The 27,875-nt window shown below is 36.3% G+C and overlaps 1 protein-coding gene across 35 annotated transcripts in view; it reads right to left on the bottom strand.

Moving 5' to 3' along the window:
- ZBTB20 (zinc finger and BTB domain containing 20) overlaps nt 1-27,875 on the bottom strand; it is a 771,855-nt gene that overhangs the window by 419,704 nt on the left and 324,276 nt on the right. For 4 of the 35 annotated variants that reach the window (XM_087861271.1, XM_087861269.1, XM_087861276.1 and 1 more), the window contains exon 1: nt 12,467-21,462. The exons of 28 other annotated variants lie outside the window; for them this stretch is intronic. The gene's annotated coding sequence lies outside the window, so the exon portion shown is untranslated. Of the gene's footprint in view, nt 1-420; nt 4,923-12,466; nt 21,463-27,875 lie in introns of those variants that run through there. 3 more of the 35 variants (XM_087861272.1, XM_087861270.1, XM_087861277.1) reach the window with 1 other exon arrangement.

Genomic DNA, 27,875 nt, shown 5'->3' with positions numbered 1-27,875 from the left:
TAGGATTATGAGAAAGCAGAGACCTTGATAAAAACACCACTAGCCAAACAATACTGAGCAGTGAAAACTTAATCAGCCAAAAAACACAGTTCTCTCCCTTCCTTTGTCCTCTCCCTTTGTCAAATAACAGATTGTTTCTAAAATCTTTCCTGTCTCTGGTCTTAAAAAGCAGGATTGGACTTGCACATACAGCTATATTTCAAAATATCTCAAATTTCCAACTTGGAAGAAGACACATAAACTTTCTCAGAGAAACTCAGAGAAAGCAACTCTGCATATTCACAAAACTTTCACTTACTTCTAGAATAGAACAGAAAAATGGAGAGAGAACTACCAGCATAAGAAAGGAGCAATATTATTAATAATGATATTAATACGAGGACTTGGGATCCTAGAGCATGTTTTAGCACAAAGATTCACCTGTATTAAGGGAGACTCCAGGACAAGGAGGTCGTTACGGTTATGGTTCTATCTTCAGGATTCAGCCAAAGTCAGACTCTCCGGAAAGCTGTAAATGCTCTCAGAACAGACTTTTGTAATGAGATTGGAACGAATGCTGGGACCGTGGCATAAAAGCATCTTCCTGTCCCTTGTTCTAAAAGTTAACTATTAAACCATATGTTGTTCATCCTGATTTGTTTTACTCAACTCTAGAAACAAGGACACTCTGATCAGATTGCCCTGGGCAACTGAATACCTAGTGAAGCCTTTTTGAAGACAGTGTTCTTCCCACCAACCTTACCCAAAGGGCTTCTATTATCAATTTTGTGTTACTGGCGAAGGAAGGAAGGAAAGTATCTTTTTTTGAAGAACAAGTTCTTTCTCTCCCTGAGTTTTCTGCTCTTTGGTACATTCAACATTTTAAGTACTTGATCTCCTTCCCACCCAACCCCCATTCCCTTTTTTCTACTCTAGCTTATTCTTTTAATTATTTACAGACTTGCTTGTCTGGACACTTCGTTTTAGTAGAAGTTGGCTGATTTTTTTTCAACACCTTTTAGTGGAATGCAATAATAGACGCATAGAGAGGGAATCGGTCTTAATGGTATTTTTAGTTGTTTTTTTTTTTTTCTTTTCTGTGACAGAGATCTTCTCCCTTTATTGATTTTCCCCCGTGGACTGTCCACTCTACAGCCTGAAATGGCTACAATGGTGTCTGAAAAATTGGTTGTTAGTCACTGTTCAAGCCATTTTTCAAAACGGCTCTTGTAAGCCCCATTTTACTCTGCTTTAAGGAGGGTTTTGTTAGGGCTGGTTTCATTTTCTTTGAGGAGTCATGCTGGCAGAGAAACACAGTCTAGAACTCTGCTTTTAAATGTGGCATGATTGGGATTATAACCATATTGAATCTATATTCAAAATGTATTACATTGAGCCTGTGCAGCTAAAAGGAAAAAGAGGTCATAAGTCTTCAAGATTTTTCACAAACATGAACACCAAGGGATGCAAATGCTAGAGTTCACAAGCACAACATGATACCCCATTGTTGGAAAGATACTGTCTTATGTCAAAATGCGCTGTGGGGGAAGGACATCTACACGTGGGATTTTCCTCCATATTTTTAATAATGGATACCTGGGAATATGCCTTATGTCTATGTAATATCTACTCAATATCACATTTGTGAAAATGATACAAACAGCATGACAGGAAGCCCATTTTGAAAACAACTGAAAATATCTCTTTCCTATGCTCATCTTCTAAAACTGTTAATTTTCACTTAATCAGGACTCCGTGCTTTCCAGAGAAGAATAAAATTTGAAGAATTTGGGAACTAAGAGAAAGGGTGAAAATAGGCAAAGGTATTCTGATTTATAGAAAATGGCAATATTTGTTTAAAAAACCAGCATTTGGGGCCAAGTTTTACAGTGAGTATCGATAAACATAATAAAACTTTCTGAATATTCAAAAAGTAAAAGAATGAATCATCTACCACATTTTAAATTTAGAGTAATAAATAATAGTGAGGACACAAATCGAAATTGACAATGGCTCAAATTTGAGAGAAGGACATTGAAACATTCATTGCCACTGGAGGAAAGGTGAACATGAGAGATACAGCCCAGGAAAAACTTCTTGATGTATAATCCAAAATTCAGCATCGTATAATAAAGTTTGTCTGTTTTTTTTTTTTTCAGGGAAGTATTTGAAGAAAGATTATTTTGTGGTTTTTTGTTGTAGTTTCTTTCTTTTCTTTCTTTTTTTTCTTTCTTTCTTTCTTTCTTTCTTTCTTTCTTTCTTTCTTTCTTCTTCTTTTTTTTTTTTTTTTTTTAGCTAAAATATCATTCTAAATTCTAAGGAAATTTCAGGAGCTTCTCTTAGAAGATCTGACCCAGATGAGTTAAGTGGTTGTGGTAAAGTGATAAACTCAGCCAATCTTTGCTAAGCCCCAAGTCCCTGCTTAAAGCAAGTTTTGGGGCTTAGAGTGCAAACCGGTACTCAGTGGTCCAACTGCACAAGCGCAAATTAGAAAATTAGGTCTACGGGGCGCCTGGTTGGCTCAGTTGGTTAAGCCTCTGACTCTAGGTTTTGGCTCAGGTTCTGATCTCGTGGTCCTGTGAGATGGAGTCCAGAACTGGGCTCATGCTTAGCAGGGAGTCTGCTTGTCCCTCTCCCTCCCCCCTGCTCCTCCTCCTACTCTCTTTCTCTCTTATTCTCTCTCTCTCTCTAAAATAAATGAATAAATAAAATCTTAAAAAAAAGAAAAGAAAAGAAAATCAGGCTTGAGTACCACCCTGGAAAATAAAGATTCTCAATCTGAAGGGTAGTCCTCCCATTGCTTTACTGTATGTGGAAATCGTGGCTAAATTATATATCTCTATTTTCAGTGAACCTAAGGAAAAAACAATGTGCTATTTTTTTGTATATATTTTCCAAGCTGTGAACTGTAAGAGGCATCTAAAAGTAAAGTGATATTAATGCCTCATAAGAGAAACATATAGAATGGTGATGAGTGGATTAAAAATGTTTTAAATGTTTGCTTTGTAAAAATGTTAAATACTACTAGCACTACTACTATTACTACTACTAATCCTTTCAGAAAGTTGGTGGGGAAAAGGTCCGCAGAATACAATTGTTGGGAAGAATCAACGGATTTTAATTTTGGAGAAAAAGATGAGGACAAGACACAGAAGGCCTTTCATGGGAAGTCAAACCCCCTGGTCTACGAGAACTAGTAACAACCTGTCTCCTAAAACTAAAGGAGGCAGTAAAGAAAGCTGCCTGGACTCCTGTGCTTCACCCTTCTGGAGATCCAAGGAATCCATAGCCTTGGGTTCATATTTCAAATAAATTGATAACACAGTAAAATCTCATCATCACTTTGTTTGCTTTGATGAAATCGGCCATGCCCCCAATTAAATTACACTACAAACTTCTTTCCCACTACCAACAAGGTAAACATAAAACCAGACACAAGCATTCGGTAATGGAGAAAGGATGGGTTTTAGAGTCTTAGAATCTTGAGTTTGTATCCTATTTCCACCTTTTAACAAGTCATTTAACCTCTCTAGGTCAAAGTTTTCTTATCTGTTAAGTAAAGATAATGGTACCTATCTCACAGGATTATTTTAAGAATTAAATGTAAAATGTTTGGTATGGAGAGGTCACTCAGTAAAAGGCAGCCAAACCACTGCCTGAAGTAAAATCCAGATAAAACATATTTGCCGGGACTATTGCTCTGGGAGGTAGATCTGCTATCCATGCTACAAAATTCACGAAGCTGAGATAATTTGGTCATTTTCACATTACTCTTTAGAGTTTTTTTTTTAAGCGACATTTCCCAAAAGTCAAGCTAACTTGTGGTTATATGGAATTGCTGCATTTAAAAGGGGGCTTTCTTCAGTTCATAAAATTGTGTATCTGGTTTGTTCCCCCAAATCTGTGATCATAGAGACCTTCAACCATAAAAGAGTGACAGTTAGAAAACCATGTTTCTTAAAAGTATGGTAGGAAATGAATGCAGATGATCAGGATGACAGGAAGTGCCCCCAAGTCAAAGCAACATGGAGAAAAAATCTGCCCTGCAGATGAAGAAGAATGGAGTGACACTTGAAGCACTTGTGAGGAATGGAGGAGTAAAGAACAATATCGAGTCCTAGAAGACTGTTAAGAAGTGATCGAAACTGACTCTGAGGTGAGAGATAAGGATTAAAGAATACATACCTGTGGGAAGAAAAGCAGTGAGAGCAAAATTCCTAGGAACTGAGAAACATTTAGGAATAAAATCCTTAAATGGATGTTCCAAGGTGGTGCTAGCTTCAGAAAATACAAATATTGATGGGTTAAATCAGGACTGAGGAAAATAAAAAACCAAATATGGGCAGCTCAGAGGGAAAAAAATAGGCAGCTTGGGACTCAACTGTCATCACAATTCATTTGTGTTTCACATCCCACTGTTTGTGACATTAACAGAATTTCGAATTTAGCAATGAACTATTTTTGTATTGTGAATCTCTGCAGCCATTTTCCATATGTAGCTACCACTGCAATGAGCAATAATAGCCTTTTGATCTTTAAAATACTTCCAATTAATACTATTCAAATTAGGGGTCACCTCAGAGTTTCTCACGTTAATTCACTTTTTCTTCTATTTGAAGTGGAGTGTTATCCCTGCTCTTTACTTGCATCAAGTCCAAATTATTTGACTATTTTAGTAACAAATCCTTCGGTCTCTTTCACTTTTATTGTCATTTTTTTTTCCAAAAGATAAAGTTAGTTTTAGATTTTTGCATTCTATTTTCACTTAACTAGAATAGCTAAAGCAAATCTTTGCATGAAGGCATTTAAACAGGTAAAATTTACTCACAGAGTTCCTACTGTGTGTCAAAGGTTAAGCAAGATGATTTTAAGTATTAGTGTTTTTATATTAATGAGTATGAATTACATGTATATAATTCATACACACACATACACGGGGAGATATATATATATATATATATATATATATATATATATATATATATATATATATATATGATGAGTTTATATTCATTGCACACAGGGCTTTTATGTCATCTTCTTTTTATTGCTGTAATTAATGGATATCATCTATTGAATATCAATTATATTCCAAGAACTCTTGTAGGCACTGTACACACATACTGTGTAATGAGGCCACTATTGCTCCATTTTCCATCTGAGGTCTGAGACACAAGAAATAGCATATCCATGAGCATATGATTTGAATGGTGGAGGTGGTAACCAAAAACATGGCTGTGCAACTACAGAATCTACATTCTTTTCACTATGTAGTTCTGCCTACAGGCAAGCCTACAGTTTTAGAAAGTTACCATAATGTGTTGTCAAGATTTCACACAACTGCTTTGTTCTCATACAATGTTATTCCACTGTGTCCTCATTCTCTTAAAATCATTTACACTTCCACAGAACATCTACACTGACGTTCACATGCCTTTTCTTTTTAAATGTAATTCAATTTAAAACATCCTTTAAGCACCTACTATGTGGCACATGCTAGGCTAGATATCTTTGTTCACTGTCATGTTAAAATACAGATCTACAATGTAGAATCTTTTCCTTCCTGAAGATGCCTCTTCAGCTAAAATTGTATTTCTCCTCCTTTTCTGTCACTGATGGTCTAAAGAAATGTGGAACCATGTGAAAAACATGAGCTTTAGACTTAAAAGTTCCTTTTAATAAAACAAACCTAGTTAGTCACAAATTGTTGAAACAAAATCTGTAACATGAAGGTCATTTAAGGCAGATTTAAACATCATTTCTACCTAGAAACAGAAAATTAGTCTGCATAATGTCATTTATCTACTGAGCTAAATTGTATTATAATTTTCAGCTATAAACCCAGATTCTTAATGTGTGTCTCAAAGATGATATCTCTGACCTACCCCCAGTAGGAAATGTGTTTTGAGTTGTTTTGTCAGTATTGATAATGGAGTTGCACTGGACAAAATATATTTTCAGCAAGTTTCCTTGGTAATGAAAATAATTGTAATAGTAATAATAATAATAATAATAATAATAATAAAAGCATCATAATAATGATACCATTTGGTGAATACTTTACTATGTGCCAAGTACTGTGATTAACACTTTACATGCATTATTTTATTCATTTCTCAAAATATCTCATGAGGTATACACTATTAATAACCCAATTTAACAGAGAAGGACACTGAGACAGGGAGAGGTCAAACAACCTGCCCAAGATCACACAGATGGAGAGGAAGCAGGGCCATACTTTGAACCCAATGAGTCTGTCTCTCACACCTACATTAGGTGTGGGTAATAGCAGGTGCTATGATGTGTGTGCCCGAGAACACTGCATTTGTGCTGTCCTGTCTACATCAACTAGAACTGGGACCCAGCTGGTTTGTAAGCCCAAATCTGAAGACAGCTAACAGGAGTTAAAATTTGAGTTGCTGCTCTTCATACTGCCTGCTAATTAAAATGCTCCCTTCTGAGAAGACAGTGGCTGGTTGGCATAACCCTAGAACATAATATATGTTCAAAAAAGGATCTGATAATGTTAACAATGGTTTCTCTAAGTGCTGAGCTAATAGGTGATTTCCCTTTCCACCCTCTTTTTAAGAAAATATGTTGTCCAAGTGTCCAAAATATTTTCACCAAGGACATATGGTACTTGGGTGAGAAGTAAAAAATTAGAACTTTACTTTAAAAAATTCTTTGTGTTTTGTTTTACTAGTAGGGTGTTAGTCTCAGTTAAATAATGATTCCCTCTGGGAAATCTTTCTAGTTGCTCTACTCCCTGATCTATTCTAGGACAGTACTCTTTACTCTGTCCTCTATAGAACTTTATGAAAGCCACATACTACTGTTAACTGTTTGTCACCTATCTTTAGTCCCGTGAAGACTGACTTCATAATTTATTTACCTCTTAGACTCCTAGGTATCTAGGGTGACTTGCATTCAGTTCATTAAAAGCCTACAAACAAACAACCCAGAACACACTTACACACACACACACACACACACACACACACACACACGCATGCACACAAACAAGCAAAAAAAAAAAGAAAAATAATTATCTTGCGGTTGACTGCACACTCTTTGGTCCTTGCACGTGTCTTGTTTCTCCCTTTACATTATGTGCAGGTCTCCATGAAAAAGCGCTTCCCACAAGAAGTATCCTAAATTGACTGGTCTGTTCCCAGAGAAGTTTATGAATGCATTAAGGTACACACACACACACACACACACATTCACAAAAACACATTATGAAATATCATGAATATAACTGGAAGTCATGGAAAATACAAGGAGGCAAATGTCTCAAAATGAAGCATATTTTTATCTTTATATTACTTTACATTTTACATTTAGTAATTTTACTTTCTATCCCCAATATACTCTATACCCTAATATAAACTTCATGAAGGTATAAACTGTTTTATTCACCACTATATCTTGAGTTCCTAGAAGAGAACATGGCGCTAAATATTCAAGAAGTGTATGTTTTTTTAAAAAGGAAGAAAAAGATATAGAAGTTCTCACAATATTTCTCATATTGTTCTGGAAATAATAAAAGGGGTGGGTGTTTTCAGTACTCTTCCAGAAAAATATGAATCAGCAATGAAATTGCAAGCTCTCATCCTGTTCTTCAGACCAACTACCAAATTCCTTCATGTACAATATGTCCCTGCTAGCTTACTGATACCCAGTTCCTGGAGCTACTGAGTACTAGCTGAGAGCAGCTTGAGAGTCTCTATATTTTGCCCTACCTGCCAACTATGGAGGCTGCTGCCATGTAGACTCCAGCACTTCCTACGAGTCAGCTGAGCCCCGAGAGGGGCAATGCAAAAAGATACAGAAGTTTTCCTATTATCAGGTACACTTGCTAACACCTCCTCTCAAAGAGGATAGTAGTAACAAATCACTGGGTGATGATGATAAAAATGGAATTAGAAGGTCCCAGTGATGCCTCCCATCCCAGTCTTGGGGGATACAGTCTCCTGTTGAAAGGGAAGATGGAGGACCCTACAAGGTTTATTTATGTTTTGCAGCTTCCAAATTGTGGCAGGATCCTACTATGTGAAATAGCTATTAGCAAATGTATACTTATTCTGATATAATACAATGAAAATCTTGAGTTTTACTCAAGAGGAGAGTGTGTGGCAATTCCCTAGTATGGAGAATATTCTAAATATTCTAAATTATCCTAGATTTTGAGGTTTTTCAGACAACCAACTGTCTCATTCCTATCCATCTTTGTATCTCTAGTACCCAGACTCAACATATGACTTAGCATATAGTAGTTTTCAATAAATGATAGCTAAACAAATTAAAGAATGTTTTATACAACGCTGAGATATGACTTAAAGGGTCAAACAAAAGCAGAGTTTTTCTAAGCTTGATCTTTCCAGTTTTATTAGCAAGACAATCATCACATACTATTGAACATGCATTAGTGTCTTAGTGTTAAAACAATAAACTTTCATAAACTGTGGTATGGAAATCCTACCATTTTATGTTCATATACCAGAAATTTTAAAGTCGAAATCTTGAAACAGTGGTTTTTAAACTTGCATGTGCGTTACTAAGCTGGGTAACTTTCTAAATTTTAGATCCCCAGACTCCCTCCTCAGAGCTTCTAATTCAGAAATTCTGGAATGAGGCCCAGGAATCTTCATTTTGACAGGCAGCCTAGGAAATTCTGATACAGGTGGTCCTTGGACAACTTACTATGGATTGGGTTACAAAGATAACATGGAAAAAAAACTCTTATGCTTCACCTTTTCAATATGGAGAAAAGACTTGCCTATTTAATGTGACTCAACCATCAAATTTACCTGTGAAAAGACCAGGCAGTTCACTAAGTCTTTTGAAAATGAACCAAAGGAGGATGCAAGGGCAAGAAACACTACATTTTAAGCTAGAAAGGGTTCTTTTTAAATCTTGACAAAGACTGGCAGGGCGCTTAAAGTAAAAACAGAAGAATGGCAGCAGTTTCACAATCAACTCAGGGAAGCATGTTGATTCAAGAGGTTTACTTGGTAAAATGTGTTTTAATGGCTTTTATAAACGTGGATGCCTTCTAAATCTTTGGTTTACTCTTAAAATAGATACATACATATTTATATGAAATAATTTTAAAATTCCCTCTTTAATTCCTAATTTGCCATAAGACCATGGTCTTGCTAACATCACTGCACTAATTGTGGCTCCTCCCCCACCCCCCTGAAATTTATGCCCTGGGATTTAAAGATTAGTCTACTCCTCCACACATGTCCCAGGGAAGGTATGGCTTCTGCTCCTGCCCTGACCTTTAGGTCTCTGCAGCTCTAATTATTTTCAATTGGAGTTGTCTTACCACTAAGCTCTCTAAAAACTCAGAGTTTGTCATTTTTTAAGAGCTTTAGCGATGAATGATGGAAATTATTTTATTATTCTTATGAATGTTGTAAATTGTATGACTTGTCATGGTTTTCTCTTTGCTTGTCTGCAAGGAAGTTTAAAGGCAAATGTATGATACTCCACTGAATGTAATTTGTATGCTGACTTTACTCCTGACTCTGCTTTTATGTCCTTGCCCTTGTTTATGGTTTTGTTTTATTTTGTTTATTTTTCTTACCTACTTCTAATTCATGTATTTCACTGTACTATCTGTTTGGTTTCCTTCGTCAGCCATTTTAATTCCCTCATTGGAACAAGGTGGCAGAAAAAAATGAAGAAAACAAAACAAAAAGTGTGTGTGTGTGTGTATGTGTGTTTTATATATATATATATATATCTCAAACCCACCCAAAATATAAAATAAAAATAATGGAGACATTTTGTAGTCTTTGGGGTAATAGATTCACTTGATTACTTGCAGGATTGCAACTTAGGGAGGCATAAAATTAAAATACCTCTAAGAGAAAATTCATATGAAATTCAACATAGGTATTCTCAGCACCAGATCATTAAATCTGACATCCTTCAAGTACTGAAAGCCAACTATAGCTATGTTAAAATACATGTGTTCAGTCTTTAGACTGACTGTACAAGAAACAGTCCTAGGCTTAATCAGTCTAACAAAGTGCACAATTCTGAAAACATTTTTCTTTTAAAAAATCATATATGGATACATGTAATAATATGTGTGTACATGTATTATTTCCTTATATGTATTTTACATACACACACATACATTTTACTTAGACTCTTCAAACCAAACACCTCAGTTCTTTGCCTCCATTGTAATTTTCTTTAATTAAATAGTTTTCATTAAAGCAACAAAGAAGGATAAGTCATCTCAACACTGAAAGCTCATCCTCAAGCTGGTATGGTCTATTTTTTGCATTTCCTCTGATAATGATCCAGCTAGTCTCAGACTGATTTTAGTAAAATGTAGGCAAAGTTAAGAGAACTCTAACTGGGCACGAGACATCTTAACGATGCTACTCATCTTGATTTGTCTTTATGTGATGGCTCTGGGCTGAAATACTATTATGTTTGGGATTTAAATGTGATTTTTGTTCTTGTATTAATTTCTAGATCTCATATTCTTCCAGACACCAAAGGAATATAGTACTACCCTGGAATAATGTCAAGTATGCTCATTTTGGGGGGAGTGGGCTCCCCCCAGCATGGGCAACCAATAGCTGATTCATACTTCCATTACATCACAATTGGATTACAGAAGTGCTCTCTAGTCTGACCTCTGCATGTGTCTTGCAACTCATTTGTAGATAGTCCAGAAGCTAGCAGCTGGACTTCATTTTTGTTCCAGCAGTCACCATTTTGTTTCTCCAATTCACTGAGAGTTTCATTATTGACAAGTCCACCCCAAATTCCAAAAGGCACTTAAATTTAGTGGGTTAAATCAGAGAGAAAATATTACCATTACCTTTCCATAGGTTCATGTCATTCAACTACATTTTGCCATGCATTCCTTATATATCAAAAGAGTATAATGATACTATTCTCCCATAGTAGACTAATGAAAATACTTAGCAAAAGTAAGTTGTTGCAAAACACTTTTAAAATCAAAGTGCTGTAGTTTTTTTATTTTTTTTAATCTTGCATAGAACTCTGGTTCAATTTTTGAGCGTTTCCAAGTCCTCATAATTCTGTGGTATTCATAATAAAACCGGCAGATGGTTTAGTCTCTGAACATATGCTTTAAATGCCCCCTTTGCTATTTCAAAATAATGGACCAAATTGTGCCCTCAAATAGTCACAAGAAACTTTAAGGAGGAAAACCGAGGACAGAATGTTATCCAGTGGGAATTAAAACTTAAAAAATATATTTTCTAAACTTTCTTAGGGGCTCTATTCTAAGACAAACTATACTAAGACAAACTATACTTTTTAATAAAACAATATAGTAAGGAAAAATCCTGACCAGCACAATATTGCATGGTTCAAGGAATAGATTAGAAGTTTTACATATTTATATTTTAAATTTCTGATTCTCTAAAACTTTATGAGAGTCATTTGATCTAATTTCTGGGTGATTGCCAGATTTTCCATTTTTATTATTATTCTGACTATTATTACTATCATGTAGATGTTTTATTGTTAAAGCACTTTGCAATTATTAATTAGCTAATTTAGTTTAAATTATATTTATGCCTTTGTTTTAAATCCATGTTATTCATAGTTATTATAACCCTAAAATGCTATTTCGCCAGCCAATTATTCTCATTTCAAAAACAGCTTGTTGTCAATGAAAGCAAATTTTCTAGGTTTTCAGAATATGAAATTTACCTTCAGTGGATATGTATGTTTTGATAACACTGTTCACATAACCCTGCTATACTTAGGAGAATATATCTTTTTCTTACTGTCTATATTTTATACATAGAATGAGCCTTTATTTCCACACTTAATATTTTAATGTGTTCAAGTCTGATTTTGAAATAGCCTCTAAACTACTCTCACTTATTTCACAATGTCCACAAAACTCAGTAATCTGATCAACATTTCAGATAAAAAGACCGCACAACTGATAATAAGGACACTTTTGTTATTACAGATGCCTGGAGTTTAAGTAATTATTTCAGAACTGTAACGTCCCTTTCGAAATTCTGAACAAGGACTAGCTTGGTGCAAATGGAAAACCAAGTTTACTTGGAAAAATAAATGCAAGAGTTGTACCCAAATGTTTTTGGGACACTGTTAAAACAGGTCATATTTAAATGTTGAGAATAACTAAAGAACCCTAACTCAGGAGGTAATTTTACACATTTATCCACAAATACCCAAGCAAAATTTATAACTATTATTGGGGCAAAACATTAACATATCCTTCTGCTGATAAAGACATAAAGTAACTCTGAGAAAACCCTCTCTCTCGTTTCTCTAACTTTCACAGTAAATGCAGCACTGAAACTAAATTCTCAGTCAACTTAGAAATACGCCGAGCAGTATTTCAATAAACAACAAATTGATTCTCAAAAACCCACCAGATTAAAAACTCCCCCCATCTTTCCCTTGCATCCCCTTGTTCTTTCACTTTCCATGCACACACAATCACACTTACCTGCACAAGTCTGAAACATCAGTCTATGTATTTTTTTTGAAATGTACTCTGTACCGATGCATTTTTCTGTGTTTCTTTCTAACCCTCGGGAATGTTAAGAATTTAGGAAGAGAGCCACAGCTTAAGAGAGCAATTATTTGCCAGTAAATACTCAATTTGCTTGTCCTGTGATTTTTCTTCTAACTTGCATATTCAATAATCCGTCCCTGACTGCGTCACGAGCACAAAAAGTCTTTTCTCCAAAGGAGAACACTTTCGCCAATCAACCTTCAGCCATGCCAGGGCACAACTCGTCAGGGTGATTTGTTAGCTTTAATTAATAATTCCTCACGCTGGCCATTTTAACAAATAACGCAGGGAGACTGGGACGCTGGATGGCTATGATTCAGGCCGATAAAACTACAGTGGAAGAGGGTGGGGAGGGGTGTGCGGGGGAAAATCAGACGCCGTTTATAAACACCTCTAATCATACTCTTTCAGTTTACAATATAGAGGACATCTCAGCTGAATTACCACGTTATGTCCACCAATTTGTATTCAGAGGGGAGCCATATGTTCCTCCACTTTATCTGTTAAGGCCTCCTTGGTGCCAATGCAGTTCGGGCAGACAACATTTACAAAAGAGGTCTCTAGCCTCCAGATTGCAAAAGTTTACTGCAGGGTGAAGTTGAGAAATCAGACATATAAGGCACTTCTCAGTGAGCCTGCGTGACAGTCTAGAAACACAGAGGTAAGAATTATGAGTATCAGATTCACTCTTATCCTGCTGGGCATTTCATTTCGTCTTTTTAAAAAAAATCTCATACCTCATCCTCAAAACAGTTAATAATAATGGCTGATTTGTTCATGCATTCCACAAACATTTATTGAATCCCAACTATATGCCAACCAGTATATTAAATGCTGAGAATTGTTTATGGAAGCAAGACTTTTCCAGCAAAGTGACACAATCCATGTATTTTTTTTTACACAAACAGATAACGTGCTTGAACAAAGCCACCAAACAGCGTGCAAATAAAAATAAAGATTCGTAACACTGTCTGTGTGTTTTAACCAAGTAATCAGTACTCGACAGCACACTTGAGTCCACGTGCAAAAGAAACGCTCATTGTAAAAACAAAGAATATGAACAGGTAAAAACAGGTTTTTTTCAAAGATTAGAAAATTTCCCTCAACATTAGTAGAGAACTCAGAAACATACCAATCTGTTCATAAGCAAGTTCAAACATTCATAAGCAGCTGAGAAACACACATAGGAAATTTTATTCATGACCCTGATCGAATGTGTGTGTGTATGTGTCTGATTGCAAGTTCATTAATTTACTGGATACATATTTGTTGAATACCTAATTTATTTTAGGAACCACTAAGAAATACTGGGTACCCAGAGATTAAAAACAAACACACAGCCCTTGCCTTCAAGAAGCTCACAATTTAGTCACTAGACTCTAAAACAGAAAAAGCGTATCTAAACAGAAAACACGAGAATACAACATAGCAAGAGCAATGGCACAAATACGCATAAAAGTAGGAGGCAGAACTCCTAGAAGTAATACACAGACTACTTCTAAAGATAGAGTGGGAATATCACTGGTAGGAAGAATATTCTAGGGAAAGACAAACATTTGAACCCCTTCTAAAACTCTTACTGGAATTAGATGACCAGTTAGAAACTGTGGTATTTAAAGCATGATAATTTCAGATCCATAACAGCAAACATTTCAGGATTTCAAAATATATTTCCTAAGAAAAAAATGCTCCCCCAAACTATAATATCTGGATGTCATCAGAAAAGTATGCAGCATCTCCAGAACTGGAACAAGTCATGACAATAGATGTCTTTCTTACTTTCAGTGTGTTACTTTCAGTGAGTGTCGGTTGGGGCAGACAAGTAGGAAGCATTCGTGACAGACATTGCCTTTTTGTTTCTTCCAGGCCATTTATCTTCTTCTACTGTACATACTTGTATAGCTTCTGTTCTCATTGTACCACAAGATAAATCATATCCACATGACCATTAAAGGAAGGGGAAAATCTATATCCATTTAGTGGTCACACATATAATTCTAGTCACAAAAGGCATGCTATACAGTACTAAGGGCGAAAATCTTGGGGAAAAGAAATGATAACCCCACCCCCCAAAAAGGCTCTTTCAGAATCAATAAATGCTCCTGCAAATTGTGTATAATTCTTAATGACATTGAACGTCTTATTTTATATTAAATTCAACAGTGTGAGGCCGAATAGTGCATTTACCATAGATAAGTAACCCATAGCCAGCTTGAAGAACTGATTCAATGTATTAATCCATTCAATACATATTTATTGAGCACCTGCTATGGATCAAGTGCGTACCAGTAATTATCTGGTTTTTACTTCTGTAATGTTCATATATAGTAATAGTTTTTACCACTGAGTGCTTATTATTTGTTAGGAACTGATCTAAGAATTATATATGTATTATCTCATTTAATCTTCACAATGATATTATGAAGTAGGTACTAGTATCGTCTCCATTTAACAGATTATGAAACTCATCGGTAGTGAATCTGGATATGCACTATGTGGATTCATTGTAAACTACCAGACAAGTGCCAATAACACCCACCAAAAATCAGTTCCATTACCTTACAGTTATATAGTCACATGTAGGCTTATGCTATTATTTTTAATCTAGCAAAATTAAGGTGGTTTTGAGGTTAATTTGAGAATTAAGCTAAACCGTATCTACTGTGAGGCATGTCTCACAAAATAAGACTTAGAAAATAGTGTTTATGGTATCAACAGTCTCGTGGGCTGCACTGAGAGATTAAATGACAACAAGCTTGAATCAAGCATGTTTTACGTGATAAAAACTAGCACCATAAAACCATATGCTATGGCAGCCCCCTTCTCTCTTATTAAAACTCCATAGACCCGTAGAAGGTAATTCAGAATCTTCTCCATCTTTAGAAGCAGACTGAGTGAGTGGTTTAAAAAGAGGGGAGAGGACTTTGAGTCTGAAAGGCTTACGTTTAAACCCTAGTTTGGCCACTTACTAGCGGTACATCCTCCCAAATTATTTAGGTTCTCTGAGGCTCAATTTTCTCATCTCTGAAACGGTTTGTTGGGGAAAATTAAAGGAGATAATGTACATAAGGTACATAGCCTAGAAACTAGCTCTGAATAGATGCACAATATATAGCATTTCAAGTATCCAGAGTTAAAGCTTATCAGCTACAACTAAGATTTACTATTTCTGGACCAAATAACACATGTATTATCTAAGCCTGCCTTAGACAATAAATGTAAATAAGTCTTAGCTAACGCAAATCGGGGTTGGTAATCTGGCAGAATTTCCTTTGAGAATGTTTATAATATAGCTGAATGGTTATGTTTAAGAAAACAGCTGACAGAAAAATAGATGACACGGGAGTTTACCAGTTAATAATAGAAAAACTTCTCACTTTTCCCAGTGTTTAATACAATATTACATTTTATTTCATGGAGACGGAAAACCCTATTTGGCCTTCACCGAGGAAGCCAGCACTCAGCACAGTCACTTGCGCTCCTCAGATAACCCGATGCTGCTAACGTGACTATCAGCCTTCTGCAACTCCAGGCGCTCTGATGCCCTCTCCCCATACTTTCTTCTTTCTCGGACCTTCTTTAAGTCCAGCCATCTCCCGTTCCTGCCCTATTGGAGCAAATATTATTGGAACACATATTTATTGATGGTGATAAAGCTGGTTCTAGGTGACATGGAGTATTTCTTCACGGAGGAGTCACTGGGGGGCTTCACAAAGGCTCTTCTCACTTACTCGAATGTGTATGTAAAGTTTCTCCTTTGGAGATTTCTTTGGAATAAGGGACTGCTTAGACCCTGTGCTATTGGTCCTTAGCCTATGGACTCTGGCTGAGACCAGGTTTGTATGGGAAAACTAGCAGATGAGTTAGTGAGCATAGGGACTGCCTGCACCACACTAACCTGGGCAGCCAGAGCTTTCTAGAATCTGCTCATTTCTCAGCTGGAAATCCTCACTGGTTGAAAGTTAAAGTATGGAAAACCACTTCATGTGCTCTTTCTCTAGACTGGTAACAATGACTTAGTACAATTTTGGCCTGGTTGGATCCCTGCTTCCTTACTAACTGCTTGAGTCTCCAGCCTCATATCAGAAATTTAATCTTCTGGTCAAAAATGATGACAACTGGAAGTTATTACAGAAACACCTCAAAGTAGATGCTATTTTTTATTACCTTTTTCCAAATAAATCCCATATATTTTATAGTTTACAAACTTACACATTTTTGCATACATCTATAAATACCTGATACCTAAATGTTTTCTAAGTGATAACTAGATAATGAAGGAGGGGAAAGATGATTTACTTTCAGTTTCAAATTTAGATTTCTGTCTAAGCAAGAATTTTAGAATTCTAACATTCTGAAATTGTTAAATGTTGATCAATATAGTTGGCTGTACTTAGGCTGAGGTTAAAAACCTTAAATTTTTTCAAAAGTTCCTAGTCTCTTGAGGCATTGCTTTCTCAGTGAAAATCTCCAACCTCTACAAATGTGAAAATTGGGATTCCCTGAAGGAGAAAAATGTTTCTTGTCAGAGAACTAGTCATGGCTAGTACACAGAGTGAAGGAGTCCCAGATCTTATCAGCTTTCCTGTGACCTTGCTGTGTGATTTGCTACAAGTCATTTAATATTCTCCTATGTCTCAATTTTCTGTCTTCTTTTTAAGAAAAGATTTATTTATTTATTTGAGAGAGAGAGATAGTGTGAGAGGGAGGGGGAGAGAGAGAACCCCCAGGCAGACTCCCCGCCACATGCGGAGCCCAGTGTGGGGCTAGATCTCACAACCCTGAGAGTTGTGACCTGAGTCAAAATCAAGAGTCAGTCGCTTAACTAACTGAGCCACCCAGGCACCCCTCAATTTTCTGTCTTCTTATCTACATTACCCAAATGACATTATGAATATAATGTGGATCCAATATTTTGATCATCTCATAGAGCATAAGCTAAAACCGTAAATTCCAGAATATCTGAATGACGCTACCAGTATCAAAGTGGCAGACATTAACACTCTGTACAATCTTAAATAACATATTTAGGTCCTCAGTGTCTCTAGTCTTTCAGCTATAAAATGGGTATAGTCACATTTACATTTTCCATCAGCGTACTGCAATGGAAAAACTATTGCATAATCTATTAAAACTTTCAACACAAATTTCATACAATGTAAAAATTTTGACCAATATCATCAAGCCACTAAAATTGATTTTCAAATATAGCAGAGAAATTGATTTTAAAATATTGAGGCATAAAATGAAGTAAATGTTTCCAAGCATGTTCAGATACTTAAGAAACAAGACTATTAAAAGAATAGAAGAAACCTTTCATTTGTGTGGCTGCATTTTATGGTAGATCCTAGACTCCAGGAATGAGAAAACAGAATCAAGAAAGGTGATTTTTAGCAGACTGCTGAATGATATAGAAAATAAAATGTATTCACTAATGGGTTGGCAGAAATGTTATACATGTGCTTGTAGAACCAGAACTGTTTAAGCAGCTTTTCATACTTGGCAGTGTTTCTGAAGTGTCCCCTCACAACTCCCTCCCACCTCTCATTTTTTTGTCCTATAGTGCCAGGTGGGCACAGTAATGACCAAAGGGAGGGGCAAACCAACAGAGGCACTCACTGTAGCAAGAGCCACTCCAAGGATCAAAGTACCGATTTGGCTCTGCCTGCCAAAACTAGAGTCAGCCACAGTGGGTGGCTCATCAGCATGGTGCCCTAAGAACTACATGGTCCATTCCTGGTAGGTCTGCACCTGGGGGTGCAAGCCCCTCATCCTGCTTAGGAGGACTACCTGCTAAAAACTGAATGTGAACATTTCCTTACCCACTCACAGCATTAGACTTCAACACAATTCTGTGCTAGTATTGTATTTATTGAATGTTTTCAGTATAATAGACACTATACAAATCACACAAAAGCATAATTCCTTTCTACTTAGATTTTACACCTTACAGGATTCTAAGTAGAACTCTAATTTTCCTACATTAACAGGTAAAGTCTTGGGCAGCTAGTAGTCAAGATAATTCAACTTCCAATACTTTTATCAGATATATTTCTTTTTTTATCAGATACATTTCTTTAGTTTTCATATCTCTCATGAGAAAATATTACATTAATGCCTCAATTATCCAGCATGCTCATATTCACTTATAGGCTTGTCTCAATTTAACATGGCCAACAACCCACAAAAGAGAAAATAGAGCCCTTGAAAAACCTTTAAAGATGTTACAAAATATAAATATATATATTTTGTATAATATAAAATATACACTATTTGCCAAATCCATCTTTACTCATCAGTACTTGGAGCCAATATATTCCTCCTTAATACACAGTAACAGTTATTGGGACCTCTCCATTCATGTTAAATGGGAAGAAAGCACAGTGATAACTGTAAGCAGTAACCACCCTGTATCTCTGAATAAAGAGGAGACACAGAGGGGAGGGGAGTGGAGGGGAGGAATGAAGTATCCAAAGCTGAGAGCTATGTACACTTTGCAAACATGCCTATAACTGAATCTCTCAGAAATCAATGTGGTAGAGCTTTACACAAAAAAATATTGTTCAAAATTCTTATGGATTGAGTTGTGTCCCCTCTAAATTCATACGTTGAAGTTCTAACCCCCACTACTTTAGAATGTGCTCTTATTTGGAAATAGGGTCATTGCAGATATAATGAGTTAAGAAGAGGTTATATGGGAGAAGGGTAGTCTCCTAATTCAATATAAATGATATCCTTGTAAAAAGGGGGGTTTTGGATCTAGACACACAAAAATGGAGAACTCTTTATGAAGATGAAGGAAGAGATCAGGGAGATGTTTCTACAGGCCAAAGAACACCAAAGATTGCCAGCAAACCATTGGAAGTTAGGTGTGAGGCATGGGACAGATTCTCTCTCCCAGGCCTCAGAAGGAACCAGCCCTGCTGACACCTTCATCTTGGTCGTCCAGCCACCAGAACTCAGACACAATACATTTCTGTTGTTCGAGGCACCCAGTGTGTGGTACTTTATTTTAGCAGCCCTAGGAAACTAAGACAAGAACGATGATTGGGGGATCATTATGTGAAGATCAAATCATGTTCAGAACACTTTGTTTAAGAAGGTAAAAAAAAATAGAAGATTGTCTGCAGAAAAAGTGTCATTAATATGCTTTAAATAAATAAGTCCTTTAATGTTTGAGTGATTACTAGATGACTAATATACTTGGAACGCACAGTTTTTAATGTATGTTAATTCAACAAAATATTGCCACCTTCACTAAAAAGACAAGTGGCATGTACTCTATAGAAGACACCAAAGAAAGAGTCCCCAACCTCTAATGAGCATTTCAACTAGCAAGGTAGATAAATATTAACTTATTTTTATTTATTTGTTTAAAATACATAGTCTAATGAGGGTGGAATGGATACCAAGAGAAGTTATTGGTACAGAAGAGGCTGCCTAAATAGAAGGGAATTATTAAGAAATGGAATTTGAGTTTAGATCAAAATTAAGAGATATTCATGAAGATGAGAAGCTACAGACAATCTTACATATGAGGAAGACTGGGGAAAAATAAGGAAACTGAGGCAAAGGAAGGGTAAGGAGGAAGAATGGAAACAATAGTAGAGGGAAAGAAGGCTAGCTGATATTGAGAGTAAAACAATCTGAAATGGGCACAGAAAATGATAAAAAGCCCTGAGGTGGTAACAAAGACAAGAAGTGGTAGTCCTGTATTCTGAGCAGGAAGAGAGTCAAAAACATCTAGCCTAAGAATTAAGCTTTCTTTAAAACTAGTGCTCTGAATGCTTTTGTGTGAAAAAGAAAGACTGTACCTTGATTTTTCTTCAAAAGGATTCAATTGTGGAATGGAAACTTTTTTTCTCTTTAAGTATAAACTCAGCAGTTATGGCAGGTAGGTCAAGGAAGAAATACTTCATGGAACAGGAAAGTATAACTTTATACAATGTGTTCCCTAGAGAAGTTACAAAAAATAAAAATAAAAAATGGACAAGGACAAAATAGTCCCATAAAGTTTGTTTGTTGTGTTAAATGGCTTTAGACTCTTACCTCTCTTAATCGTTCGTAACATTTTATTCAGCCAGTTATCAACTTAATCTGGGGAAAGAAAAATCAACTTGACTTTTTGATAGCCAAGTCAATCCAACTGGAAAATTCAAATCCTACAAGAACAGGGTGCAGGGAAAACTCTGCACAGCAACATTTTCAACTGCCAACAGAAATCCATAATAACAATCATCTTTTTCTTTCTTTCCCAAACTCATTCTCTCTAAAAAAAACATTAATGATGGTACAGAGATGTTCTTGGATGACATGAAAAAGTGTAGAGAGATATTCACTCTTTATGGTAATAGTAAGTTGTTACTCAGGATGGTCAAAACTGTAATCTTTTTCTATTCTTCATAGAACTTGGAGCTGGCCCTGTCCACATCTCAAAAATAACTCAATTATATCATTAAATAGAAGAATTACAGTTTAATTTAATCAATTTTCTATGTTAAACAATTCACAAATCAATTTGATTATTTGTTTTATTTTTTTCATTGGGAAAAATTTTAGCTTAGATAATGATGTTCAAATAGGGAGTGAAAATGTTGAAAAGGAAGGTAAGGGATATTTTTTATGTGGGTATTACCTTTTCTTTCTACTGATTTCTAAATGATTTCTGCTATAGAAATGCCTTCTGCCGAGCATCACTACTTCTGGTGGGTAGAAAAGAATGCTCTCCAAACTGAGATGGTAGTAAAATGAATAAGTTCACATCAATGGGAAAAGAAATGAGAAGGGAATGAGCAAAGAGACAATGTTACAGCATTAAAAAAATGGTTTTAGCCATTACTGAAAATAATGCTTGCCTAAGCTTTCTCCTCTGAAGAGGAGTAATTGAAAAGAGAAAGGGGAAGGAAGGAAGGAAGGAAGGAAGGAAGGAAGGAAGGAAGGAAGGAAGGAAGGAAGGAAGGAAGGAAGGAAAAAAGGAAGGAAAGGAGGAAGGGAGGGAAGGAGGGAGGGAGGGGACTATGATCGAGTGATTAAGCATAAAATCAAGAAAGTAAGAAGATGAGAACGTGGGAAAGAAGGAAAGAAAGAGAGAAAGTCACAAATAGAGGTACTCTTTCATCCCTTTCTTAGTTGCTGGCCCTCTAATCTTCTTCCTCACTTCCTTCCTCACCAATCCAAATCTTTGGAACACAACTGGGATAGTTGAAAAGGCAATGGGGGAAGAAAATTTCTCCTTTCAATTAATGTTCACTTAGGTATAAAATTTGTAATGCAGTGGGTCCATGTGTTTTTAAGTTCATGTGCCCCTTTGAGAATAAAAAAAAAGTTATGAACCTCTCTAAGGGAGAAAGAAAGGGCACATATATAAATGCATATAAAGGATACATACACATTTCATATACATACATATAAAGTATATTTGCATATATTTTCAAAGGGCTCATATAAACTCTGAACTGATCCCTGCACTCCAACCATCCATTAGTTCAATGTAAAGAACCACTGGCTCTAGAATCAGGACCAAGCCGAAATACACAGGTGAGGATGGGGGCATGAAGAAAGGGGAAATAAAACCAACCAACAAGCACACACATAAAAAAGGTGTCAAATTTGGTCCCCAACTCAACTCTTAAGCTTCTGACTGTCTTCATTATTTTTGGAACTTAGAACACAGAAAATTATGACTTGACTAATGAACTATTTAACAAAAATAAAGAAAAGCATGGAGCAAGATATATCATATTATAGTGATTCTGCATGTTTTTAATCATTAATTTTACATTCCTCCCTGTTAATTGCCTTTGGTAATACACTGACATGTAATACTGTCCTGATTTTGAACATTAGCTCTCACATATACAATAGTGTTGAAAACCAGGGCTACTTACTGTTGTAAATAGCAACTCACCAAACACACAAGAAATGACATGAAGATTTAGCAATGAAAATGAAAAAAAAAAAGGAATAATAAACCAATTTCAACATATTAATTAGACTGTGCATATTTGAAGACAAAGACCATGCCATAACTGTAATAATGAAAATTATTGATATTTGTTTAAAACATAATACTTTTCATAGTATTTCATAATCTTTAAATGCCTTAGGGTATCTTTAGCTCATCTGATTTGGATATCAACACTGGAAGTAAATAGGAGCGATATCTTGATTTTATAAGTGATAAAACAGAGGCTATAAATGATTAAATGACATGTTTAGTATCACATATGTAACATGTGGCAAAGCTAAGACTAGAAGCTCAGTATTTTGATTTTTCTACTATCCTATACTTCACTCAAAATATGTCCATTACACATAACTCACGTAGGCACCAATGATGTCTTACTCTGAAAATGAGGAAAATGCTATATACAAATGAGTTCATATCCCTGCCATTTGTTTCCCACACCAGGATTTGGTGGATCCAAAAGAGTGAAACAGAAAGTATATTAGCTATTTTAGAGGTGCACATAGATATATTTATATGTATACTGAATATGTTATGTAAACTCTCTACAGTGGATACATGTATGTGTGTGTGTCCAGGCATATGTGTGTGGAAATTAATGTGTATTTAATCATCCTATTAGAAAACAATACTGTTAAGTTAAACTTGCACTTTATTATTAATCTTGCATCAGTAGTGGCACATGTTGACAAATAATTTACAAATGTGTCTTACATCCCAGATATCAGAACCCACCTGGAGAAAAATTGTGAAGTCAGTCTTCCCTTCCTCCCTCCCTCCCTTCCTTCCTTCCTTCCTTCCTTCCTTCCTTCCTTCCTTCCTTCCTTCCTTCCATCTTTCTCTCTCTCTTTTTGAGAGAGAGAGAGAGTGTGTGTGTGTGTGTGTGTGTGTGTGTATTTATGCACGCGTGAGGGGGGACGGGGTGGCAGAGGAAGAGCGAGGAGAGAATCTTAAGCAGGCTCCATACTCAGCATGGAGGCGACATGGGACTCAATCTCATAACCCTGAGATCATGACCTGAGCTGAAATCAAGAGTTGGACACTTAACCAACGGAGCCACTCGAGCACCCCCAAAAATATGAAGTGTAGATGAACCTTGTCCCCAGTTACTCTCCCTTATCTCCCTTTGACCCTCTTTCCTTTTCATCTTTTTAGTCCTTCCTTCAAACTTATCAAAAGATTTATTTTTGGTCTCTTTTCTCTGGGGTGCTCCGTCTTTCACTACAGCTGTAAACTGAGGTCCTTATTTAACTTGGATTCTTACTACTATGTCCTTAGCCCAACTTGCCAATCCCTGAATTGAAGTGCTGCCATCTATCTGACTAATTACACTCTGCCTTGTGTCATGCCTGCACTTACCAGAGCACACTTTCTTAGATATCGGTGAGAGACTTGAGATTTTCCTCTTTTCCGGCAAGCATTTATCTCAGTCCTCCACATAAATCATCTCTACTAACATTTCAGTAATCCCATTTCTGGTTCACTCAATCTTGGCTTACTCCCCTTTCCCAGTTGGGCTACCACTGTGGTTCTAGCATGCTTTGTGGAGAATAAAAGGGTGCTGATTAATAAAATCTGTACCACAAGCCAGAAAACCTCTAGTTTAGCTCAGTTCCTAATGGTCAGCTTGGTTTCCTGTGCCCTAGTTGTTCTACTTATCAGGTGAAAAAAAAAAATAACTATTACCAAATTCCATGAGATATATAAGGAGCAATGTTTAAATTGTTAGGAGAAAATGTACTAACATATTTTGTAAGTGCTCATACTGAGTCTTTTCCTCTGCTTCTAGAGAAAAAAAACACACACACACACACACAACCTCAGAGTACTCTAGAAATATATAACAGAGGTGACCCATTCTAGAATTCATCTGTGGTAGGCAAAATAATTGCACCCCAAAACTGTCCACCAGTCTAATACCCAGAACCTCCAATACATCCGGCAAGCATTTACACTACATGGAAACATTACATTACACTACATGGAAAAGGGGACATTGCAGATATAAAGATTGTGGACCTTAAAATAGGGAAAATATCCTAGGTTATCCAGATGGGTCCAATCTAATTATCTTAACAGCAGAGAACATTTTCTGGCTGGAATTTGGGGAAAAGGGCTGTGGTAAAGGGAAAGTCAGAGAGATTCCAAGTGTGATTCAAGGCACTCTTGCTGGCCTTGAGATGCAGGGACCTGTGTGCAAGAAACGAAGGATGTCCTCCTGCTCACAGTCATAAAGAGATGGCGATCATAGTCCTACTACCACAAGGAAATGAATGAGCTTGGAAGCAGATTCTTCCCAGAACTTCTAGTTAAGAAGCCAGCCATCTGACACCGTAATTTTCATCTCATGAAATCTGGAGCAGAGAAATCTGTTGAGCAAACCCAAACTTCTGGTCTGCAGAACTGTGAAATAACAAAATTTGTGGCATTATAAGCTGCTAAATTTGTGGTCATTTGTTACAGCAGCAATAGAAAAGAAACAGACCATCCTAATTCAATGACAAATAGATACAATAGTTTAAAATTATATGGTAAAGAGTTGGAACAGGAACTACTATTATGGACACCATAGGTTCTTGGTATACTATAAATGCATTCTTTTCTTGATTTTCTTTTTTATAGTCACATCCTTAGAGAAAGTGAAATAATACAGGACTGAAGGACAAAGATCATGAGGAGTATATATCGACTTAATGCCAAATGTCCTCACCGAGAAGCTTCACAGATATGCCTTTTCCTCACAGGCCAGAATACTATCCCAATAATGCTACATCACTCATACCAACTAAATCCATTGTCTTGAAAAATGAAAATAAAAATCTTAGAATAGTCAAGGGTTTATGAAGACATGATGATAATGGTCATTTAAAAGACAACAAAAAGAAGGTAAAGAAAATCCAGACAGCCATGTCCAAAATTCACAGGCTATATGTATACTAGGGTGTGCCCCATGAGTTACCTTATAACCATACATTTAAAGGAAATCATTTTCAAAACTACAATTCTGTATTTTTATATGGCATCACCAGAGCTATTTTCCAAAGTACCTTCCCAAATTATTTTTCTTTCTTATTCATATTTTTTTCTAAAGCCAGATTGTGGCCTCAACAGAATATAACAATATTGGAAGAAAGGCAATAATTTCCAATGACTTTTTTAGCATGGAAGGTTGAGAACTTGACTTTCGAAGACTTACTCAAGTTCATAACCTAAAATTCTTTGAGGTATAACAACAACAAGCTGAAAATGGATACTTTTGTAATCAACTAGAAATGATTCTCATGGTAAAGGGTAAATTCTCAGCAGGTTGTACATATCCTACTTTATAATTATATCACAGTATGAAATAATACAAAAGAAAATAGGAGGAAAAACAAATATAGTGATTAAAAATTCTTGTAGAAACAGGATAAATGCGGTTAATTGTTTTTTTCTGTAGAGACAGAAAATACACTAAAAATTACTAACGACACACTGTGCAGCTTTCCTTTTGTATTCCATGAGGCCACAACAGGGAGCACAGTCATACTGGCGTGGTTAAGAGCAATGCAGGTTGGAGAAGGCCACTGGAGGGAAAAAAACATACCTCCCTCCTCTTGTGAACACTACATTCTGCTTCCTACAAACCTCCAAAAACTTATTAAAAACTTTGGTCATTTTATAAGGAAATATCATAATTTCGAGGGACTTTGAGGCTCACACACAGCAAATTAATCCCCATTTTATGTCTGTCCCAATTTAGTATTTCTAAAGGCGATGGATAATAAATCCCGCCAACTCTCTTTTTTTAGGGCTATTCAGATACTAAATAAACCAGGAACATTTTAAAATCCAATCTCACAAAAATCTGCTTTGCTTAACCTTCTCTCCTTCTTTAAAAAATAAGAAAGGCATGATGTTCTTTTTTTTTGTTAATTAATTCACTTTAGACAATTCCTTAAATTTTCATTTTAATAAATTTTTGTGTGGGTGCATTAATTACTTTCAAAGACGCTTTACAACTGTTACCTATTAAAAGCCTTTGTTAGTGAATAAAAAAAAAATAGAAAAAACTTCCAGCATGCCCCCTCCCTTCTCCATTCTAAGCAGGTCCTTGCTATCAACTGCTGGAGTATGCTCGCTTTGCACCTAGAGCTATAATTATTTTGCTTTAATTTTACAAAACCTTTTGTTCCATTCCCACGAGCCCACCTGATCCTTATATTACACTCGCTCTATTAAAACACTCATGCAGAACAAAGCATGGCTGTACTGATTCATAAGTAACTTTTTTTTCTCAGTAAAATGCCACTGGCTAGGGTTTGGGACATAGTCCTGAGCTTCACCCTCCTCTGCCAGTTTTCATGTATTAGAGCAAAAAAATACATTGTTTCAGAGTGTTGTATTCTTCCTCAACATCCTGTCTTTGCCCGGCTGGTTTCTGGTGTGTGTTTTAAAAACTGTTTTGTTACACTTCATTTTACTCTGTAGCAATAGAAGTGATACAATGTTGCAGATTTCTTTTATTCATATGGTTAAATTCTTTTTAAAATCACTTGCTTTGCCTTCTTTAATTTTCCTTCTCTTTCCTTACTCCACCCCTTTTCCTTGAGATCTTGCAACACATGTGGGGTTTTGGCAGAAAAAAATTGCAGTGACTCATCAAGAGAATTGTTTGTTTGCTCTGAGGAGCACCCTGAGGACCCTCTGGGCTGCACACGGAGCCCTTTGATCCTAGGAAATTTATTTCTTCCAGATGTTTTCCCCACAGCCACCTTTCTGCAATGTCCCTCTTCATTATGTAGCATAAGAATAAACACTCAAGACCCACTGCTACAGCATACAGTTTTCCTGAATGGAGTGTGACAGGGAATTGACATCTGATTGAGCTGTTGGGATGTCCTTGCCGTAGGCACAATGATGGAGGAAGGTTAACACTGAGGAAGGCAGACTGGGTCTCTTTAGGCAAGTGTCCCTAGAATTAAGATGGAAATTATGTGAACCGTGCCAAAGAAAATATACAAATCTGCAGACCACTGCTCACAGACCTAGTTTTACCCAATCCTATAATAGTATGAATATTTGTTCCATCTGAAGTAGAAAGTACAAAGAGTGGCCAGGAAAGTATAGTCTTTGGATATCTCTTGTATTTTCTTATATTTTCTTGGCCTGGCTAAGGATGCTAATAGACATGAGAAGGGAGAAAGGCAGGAAATGGAAAGTAGGTACACAGTTAAAGATGACGTGCTGGACTGAACAATGCCCTGTCCCCACAATGGTGTCCACATCCTCATCCCTGAAACCTGTGACTGTTACCTTATACGGAAAAAAAGGACTTTACAGGTGTAATTAAGTTAAGGATTTTGAGCTGGGGAAATTATCTAGATGGGCCCT

This window comes from Ursus americanus, chromosome 4 (genome assembly GCF_024610735.1).
Source record: "Ursus americanus isolate L20-20 chromosome 4, mUrsAme1.1.p, whole genome shotgun sequence".
Taxonomy (NCBI): Eukaryota; Metazoa; Chordata; class Mammalia; order Carnivora; family Ursidae; genus Ursus; species Ursus americanus.
The sequence above is the reverse complement of the archived record's forward strand: the minus strand, read 5'-3'. Positions and strand labels throughout refer to the sequence as shown.